Here is a 7,651-nt window from a genome sequence, read left to right on the forward strand (position 1 = left end):
CATTTGGCTACGAGTGACGTAGATATGAAGTGTGACGAAGTTCTGCAACATTGGTTCAGAGAGTTAGGGACTACCTTTGAAGAACAGGCCGTCCAGGGTTGTGATCTCAGGATTGCTACCACATGACAGTAGGGACATGCAATACGAAGAATATACAGTTTAACACGGGAATAAGAAACTGGTGAAAGCGGCTTGGTCTCTTCGAGGGAAGGTGAGCCCTGTACCTAGGAGAGGGATTGATACTGAACTGGAGGGGGACAAATATCCTGCTGGGGAGAGCTGCTTTGCAGAGGACAGAGTGACAGAGTTAAACGAGAGTGCAAGGGATGGTAATCCGACTGTCAGAAAATATTTAAAAATGGACTGTGGAGGCAGATGATGCTGAGAACTCAAGCATAAATCAAATATTTGAACATGTGCGACTAATGTTCTTTCTCCCTTAATTGTTCACAGGCTCGAAAGTGGCTTGTAGGCCATCGATATCTCTGATCTCCATCGTCCATTTGGGGTTGGCCGTATGGTTGGAACTCATCAGCGCTCCATCAACTGTGCAGGGAATGGGCGTAAAGAGCTTTACCAGAGCCCCTTTGGCCTGTCTTATCCGTTTCATCTGTGACTGCGGAGACATAGGCTTGGTCTGTGAGGCAAATGTGCATAGCAGCGCATGTTCCAATGCCGGAAATGTCGTAGGAAAGGCAGATGAGTTAAAGGCACCTGGAATTAAAATATAATAACGCAGTGATTAGTGAGACCTGCTTGCAGGAGGGGCAGAAAGTTCTGGCAACTTAATATTCCCTTTCTTTGGACGTGACAGAGCGGGAGGGAGAAACGTGGGAGGGGCGGTGTTGTTAGTCACGGAAAATGTCATCTCACTGCTCAGTCAGCACAGATTGGAAAATTCGTCTAGTGAGGCGCTAACGGTGGAACTGGGGATGAAAGTGGAGATGGCCACTATAATGGGGCCCTATTACAAATCACGTATCAGTCCTCGGGATTCAGAGGAACACACTCGCAGATAGACTGTAGCAAGAAACATAAAGTTGCTATAGTAGGCGCATTTAACTTTCCATACATTTACTGAGATCCTCATACACTGCTATCTGTTTATATATTTATTTGCACAGTTTGTTGTTCATTAATCCTGTTTAGAGTTACGTTTTAATAGATGTTCTCAGGTGTGCCCCTCAAGAAAACTACATTGGTATGCAGAAGTTTGGGCATCTCTGGTTTAAATTTCTGTTGATGTGAATAGCTAAGCGAGTAAAAGATGATCTGATTTTCAAAAGGTGTATAGTTAAAGATGTGATATTTCTTTAATTTTTTAAGCAAGATTATTATTTATTTTTGTTTCCAACTTTGACGGGTTTCAAAATAACAAAAAAACGGAAAAGGCCCAAAGCAAAATTTGTGCATCCTGCATGGTCAGTACTTAGTACCAAGCCCTTTGGCAAGTATCACAACTTGCAAACTCTTTCTGTCGCCAGCTAAATGTCTTTTAATTCTTGTTTGGGGGATTTCGCCTGTTTTTACTTTCAAAAGGCTTCTAGTTCTGTAAGATTCTCGGGTCGTCTTGCATGCACTGTTTTTTTAAGGTATATGCACAAATTTTCGACGATAGGTCGGGAGACTGTGAGGGCCATGGCCAAACCTTCAGCTTGTACCCCGTGAGGTATTCCATGGTGGATTTTGACGTGTGCTTCGGATCATTATCCTGTTGTAGAAGCCATCTTCGTCTCAACTTCAGCTTTTTTTTCTTTTTTTACTGGCAGTGTGATATTTATTTCCAGAATTTGCTGGGATTAAATTGAATTCATTCTTCCTTCTACCAGGAAAGCGTTCACCGTGCCACTGGCTGCAACACAAGCCCAAAGCATGATCGATCCACCCCGGTGCTTAACAGTTGGAGAGGTGTTCTTTTCATGAAATTCTGTACTCGTTTTTCTCCAAATATACCTTTTCTCATTGCGGCCAAAAACTTATATTTTAACTTCTGCAGTCCACAGGACTTGCCAAAATGCATCAGACTTGTTTAGATGCTGCTTCACAAACTTCCGACTCTGAATTTTGTGGACGCACTAAAAGTTTTCTTCTGATGACTCTTTCATGAAGGTCATACCTGTGCAGGTGTTGCTGCCGCACAGTAGAACAGTGCGCCAACGCTCCACAGTCTGCTAAATCTTCCTGAAAGGATTGATTTGCATTTTTAGAAATCCTACGAGCCGTTCTGTCGGAAAGTTTTCTTGGTCTTCTAGACCTCAACTTGACCTTCGCCATTGTTGTTAACTACCATTTCTTAATTACATTACGAACTCAAGAAACGGCTACCTGAAAACGCTTTGCTGTCTTCTTATAGCCTTCTCCTGCTTTGGGGGCATTGTTTACTTTAATTTTCAGAGTGCTAGGCAGCTGCGTAGAGGAGACCATGGCTGATGATTGTTGGGACAAGGTTTGACAAGTCAGGGTATTCATTCAAATTTGAAATTTGTATTACCTGGCCGTTCCTAACGATTGCTTTGAACAAGCCCTAGCCTAACAAGCTAATTAAGGTCTGAGCCTTTGGTAAAAGTTATCTGAGAGCTCAAATCTCTTGGAGTGCCCAAACCTCTGCATGGTGTTCCTTTCCTTATTTACACTCTAAAAATGTAGAAAACAAAAAATAATACACTACTATCGCTTAAAATGTTGAAAAAATATTTTATCTTTAACTTTAAGACTTTTGGAGATCAGGTCATCTTCTGGTTACTTAGCTATTCTCAGTAACAGAAATTTTGACTAGGGGTGCCCAAACTTTTACATGCCACTGTTGACATTCCTATGACATTTTCCAACATTCAGCTTGCATCGTTGAATATTGGGGAATGAGTTCACAACCATATATAACCATATAACAATCACAGCACGGAAACAGGCCATCTTGGCCCTCCTAGCCCGTGCCGAACCCTTAATCTCACCTCGTCCCACCTACCCGCACTCAGCCCAAAACCCTCCACTCCTTTCCTGTCCATACACCCATCCAATTTTACCTTAAATGACACAACTGAACTGGCCTCTACTACTTCTACAGGAAGCTCATTCCACACAGCTATCACTCTTTGAGTAAAGAAATACCCCTCGTGTTTCCCTTAAACTTCTGCCCCCTAACTCTCAAATCATGTCCTCTAGTTTGAATCTCCCCTACTCTCAATGGAAACCGCCTGTTCACGTCAACTCTATCTATCCCTCTCAAAATTTTAAATACCTCGATCAAATCCCCCCTCAACCTTCTACGCTCCAATGAATAGAGACCTAACTTGTTCAACCATTCTCTGTAACTTAATTGCTGAAACCCAGGTAACATCCTAGCAAATCGTCTCTGCACTCTCTCTAATTTATTGATATCTTTCCTACAATTCGGTGACCAGAACTGCACACAATATTCCAAATTTGGCCTTACCAATGCCTTGTACAACTTCAGCATTACATCCCAACTTCTGTACTCAATGCTTTGATTTATAAAGGCCAGCATTCCAAAAGCCCTCTTCACCACCCTATCTACATGAGACTCCACTTTCAGGGAACTATGCACAGTTATTCCTCGATCTCTCTGTTCCTCTGCATTCCTCAATGCCCTACTATTTACTCTGTATGTTCTATTTGGATTATTCCTGCCAAAATGTAGAACCTCACACTTCTCAGCATTAAACTCCATCTGCCAACGTTCAGCCCATTCTTCTAACCGGCATAAATCTCCCTGCAAGCTTTGAAAATCCACCTCATTATCCTTCTTAACTAACCTTCCATGTGGAACTTTGTCAAAGGCTTTGCTGAAGTCCATGTAGACTGCATCCACTGCCTTACCCTCGTCAACATTCCTCATAACTTCTTCAAAAAATTCAATAAGGTTTGTCAAACATGACCTTCCACGCACAAATCCATGCTGGCTACTTCTAATCAGATCCCGTCTATCCAGATAATTATAAATACTATCTCTAAGAATCCTTTCCATTAATTTACCCACCACTGATGTCAATCTGACAGGTCTATAATTGCTAGGCTTCCTTCTAGAACCCTTTTTAAACAATGGATGCACATGAGCAATACGCCAATCCTCCGGCACAATCCCCGTTTCTAATAACCGAACAATTTTTCGGAAAATTTGAATTCAATTAAACAAATGAATACAACAAAACAATCCGCCCACTTTCTTAGAAAGTTAGTTACATAAGGACAAGTAGTTGTTCATTTCATTTGGTTCACTAGGAAAGAACAGCCGTGTAACCTGTTCCAGGCCAAAGTCAACGTGACGACTTTCACTGCCTGCTGTATACAAGCAGATTATTCAGTTCGTTTCCCATTGGGATTTGAGATCATTGCAGAGCGTGTTAGCGATAACTCCCCCGTAACTGGAGAGAATTCACTGAGAGGCTGAACAACGTCACTGGAGAGCAAGGAACGGGAAACGTAAGTGCTCGACAGCGAACAACTCCGGAACACCTGGATTGAGTTCAATTTAACTGTTTTCAATGCCGCCTGTCAGCTCAGAATTCCATTGGTAATTATGATTCTCACACATTGTCCAGCTTTACTTGTCAGTTTTGATCTCGGAAAACAGTCTGATGGAATGTGTTTCTATATATTGCTCCTCACTCCCTAATTACAAAATTAAATAAAATTACAAAATTGTATAAAATTATTGTAGGGGTCTATATTTCCACTGGAGGATCTTTTGCCCAAACTGTTTAGTTTCCAATGAGCATGTTTCACTAGATGGCCTTTAGCCTAATTTTCCCATGATGCAGCGCCATAATAGAACGAGTCCCCGCGTATCTTGGGAGCAGAATTTTAAAATGCGCAGCGGGAGACGCAGTAGATTCCAATAGATTCAACTTTTCAGATGTATTAGCCTGCATAGCTGCCTACACCAATGCATTCCACAGATTCACCGCTCTCTGGTTAAAGAAATAACTTCGTCCTCTGTGTTTTAATTGGATGTTCTCAATACTGAGGTTCGGCACCTTGGTCCTAGTCTCAGTCACAATAGGAAATATTGTCTCCCCATATTCTTAATCTGGACTTTCCACTGTCCGATAGGTTGGAATGTGTTCTTCCCCAATTCTTCCAAACTCCAGCAAGCACAGACCCAGAGCTATTAAATTATCGTCATACATTACGATCCAACTCCTTGCGACACACGACATGACAAACCAGGTCACAGTTCAATGTCATTAAAGCAAAACAGCTCTGGGGTAAAAAAGAAAGAAAGGAATCCTGGATTGCTTAATATTGGAATATAGATTGACTGACTGGGATATTAATAACTTGCACTTGAGTAAGAATTTTGAAGATAAGCATTTTAAAATAAGTGTAAAGCATTTTAAAATAAGTATAAAGCGTAAGGTATTTTAATTTGCTTGAGTTCATCTTATTCGACATCCTAACTCTAAAAGAACTGTGTGTAAATCCGCTGCAGCAAGATCCACTTGTATTTACTGTGGAAAATACTGTTCGGCCAGTAGGGAAACTGTACCGAGGTGTTGTAGAATTCGAGTGAAACTGGACCAAGGCAACGTTATATCTCATTTGTTCCGTGATTTTCAACATATGCTGACGCTAGAAATTAATAGCCAGGCAAAATAAGGGCAATACATCAAACAGCAGCCGGTACAGAAGGCAAACTGAAACAGTAAACAATGAAACACCACTGAAAGATAATTGATGTCCGGATCAGTAGACACGGACAGTTCACTCCAAAGATTTATGAAATGCAATCTTCGAGAATGGATCGATGAGTTTTCAGTACTGGATATTATGGTGATTTAATGTGGAAGGTAAAACACATCTTACAGAAGGGAATTAAGCAGACAATTTAATCGACAACAGAGTAAAGTCGTCTTTAAGTTAAAGGAAAGGAAAGACAGACTTGCTGGGAGCAAACGGATTGATTGAGAACTGCAACGTTTTCAGGGAGTTAAACTTTTCAATATGTTCGCAGCGCAGATGTGTCTTTATTTCCAAAAATTAGAGAATTACTTGACTCTTTCCTCTGAGCGGTACAAACATCTAAGAAGCTTCAAAACTAAATTAGCGGGGGGATTGCAGAGGAACTTTCATCTGCTGTCTGAATCTGGTCTGGGTCACTTCGTAAATAAATGTATTTGTGCAGCTGCAGAAATTCTGAGTCACAGAGCCTCAATTGTGAGCCTGAAAAAAGCCGGATAGACGTTGCCAGGTCGGTGGAAAGGTACCGCATGAGGATGAAGACCAGAGTGGTTGTCGCCCAACAGAGAAAGGTACTCTCCGACTCTCCATCTCCGGATCTCGCTGTTTACCGCAATTTCCCCGTCCCTTCAGTCCCCTGCGAACTCCGCTCGCCGCCAGTATCTGTCCGACGGTCAGAGCATTGAGGGTCAAAATGAGGAAGAAAGGAAGTAGCGGATTCAGCAGGCGGTTTGCCTAATAAAATCCCTCAAACGTTACCGAAAAAGGTAATAGGAGTTTACCGTAACACACCCAGTTGCCTCTCCAGACCGTCGTTGCAATTTCCTCGGCAGAGAATAGTGATTGCCACAAGGTCAACTGCGGTGAAACAAAGACCGAAGACAAGATCTAACCGCTTTTTGTGTAGATATTCGACCTTCTCCGCCGGAAATAACAGCCATGGTTTATTTCGGATGAACTTTGTCACTGGGAGTAAGTACACACCTTTGTTTATGTGAACACCTGAACACGGCACAAAGCGATTAATGGTCGCAAAAGTTCACAAGGTCTCCACACGTTTGTGGCCTACAGCAGTTCTGAGCAGAGTCCAAGAATGATAGAGCACAGTGTTAAGTACCCCGAAACTGGGTTCTAACCAGCAGAGATAGAAGAATCCGTTGGTGTCTGGTGGTTACTATTTTCAAGTGTTTATTAGTAAAATAAGCAAATCAATATCAATAATGCAAATATATAGATAATACACGTTAGCAATAATAAACCTAAACGTGTGGGAATAATAATAATCGATAATAAACAAGCTCTATCGTTGTCTAGGGGATAATGAATTATCATGGGAAAATATAAAGTTCAGTTCAGTTCATACGTGCTGAAGTAGATGTTGGTTGTTGTGTTGTAATTGTGTGAGAGAGAGAGAGAGAGAGAGAGAGAGAGAGAGAGAGAGAGAGAGAGAGAGAGAGAGAGAGAGAGAGAGAGAGAGAGAGCTGTAACAGCTGCAGGCAGGCAAACCTTCCTTTACGTTCTTGATCCGTCGTTTCGTTGTGGCCATTCAGGTATGACCCCTCTGTCCTTCAGCTAGACCGTTCTTCTGTGGTAGACTCGTCACTCTGGCATGAGTGGACACACACACAAGCCCCCACCGGCCCTGCTATAACAGTGTGATTTAAACTGACCGATTTCTTTGTTCGGTCTCCGATGTCCCACACCTTCCCGTGGGTCCCAACACTCAATTAGTGCTCAATAGTGTGTCTCCTGGTGTATCTGAGGGGTGACTCCCCAGACCTAACTTTTATCCCTACTCACGGGGTCTCAGGTGTCAATCAATTTTTAATGGTTGTGTCCATCAAACCAGCCCACTCCGGATGTCCACTGAGGAATTTTAATGAACAGAATGGTTTAAGATAAATAACCCTCTCAGAAGCCATAAGTCTTTCAGAAGTCATAATATGGTGAATCA

At 42.1% G+C, this 7,651-nt stretch overlaps 1 long non-coding RNA gene across 1 annotated transcript in view; it reads right to left on the reverse strand.

The window, feature by feature from the left end:
• Positions 1–456: 456 nt before the first annotated feature.
• LOC132387715 (uncharacterized) overlaps positions 457–7,651 on the reverse strand; it is a 14,611-nt gene continuing 7,416 nt past the window's right edge. The window contains exon 3 of the long non-coding RNA XR_009509999.1: positions 457–714. This is a non-coding gene — a long non-coding RNA (uncharacterized LOC132387715). The remainder of the gene's footprint in view (positions 715–7,651) is intronic.

This window comes from Hypanus sabinus, unplaced genomic scaffold (genome assembly GCF_030144855.1).
Source record: "Hypanus sabinus isolate sHypSab1 unplaced genomic scaffold, sHypSab1.hap1 scaffold_213, whole genome shotgun sequence".
Classification (NCBI taxonomy): Eukaryota; Metazoa; Chordata; class Chondrichthyes; order Myliobatiformes; family Dasyatidae; genus Hypanus; species Hypanus sabinus.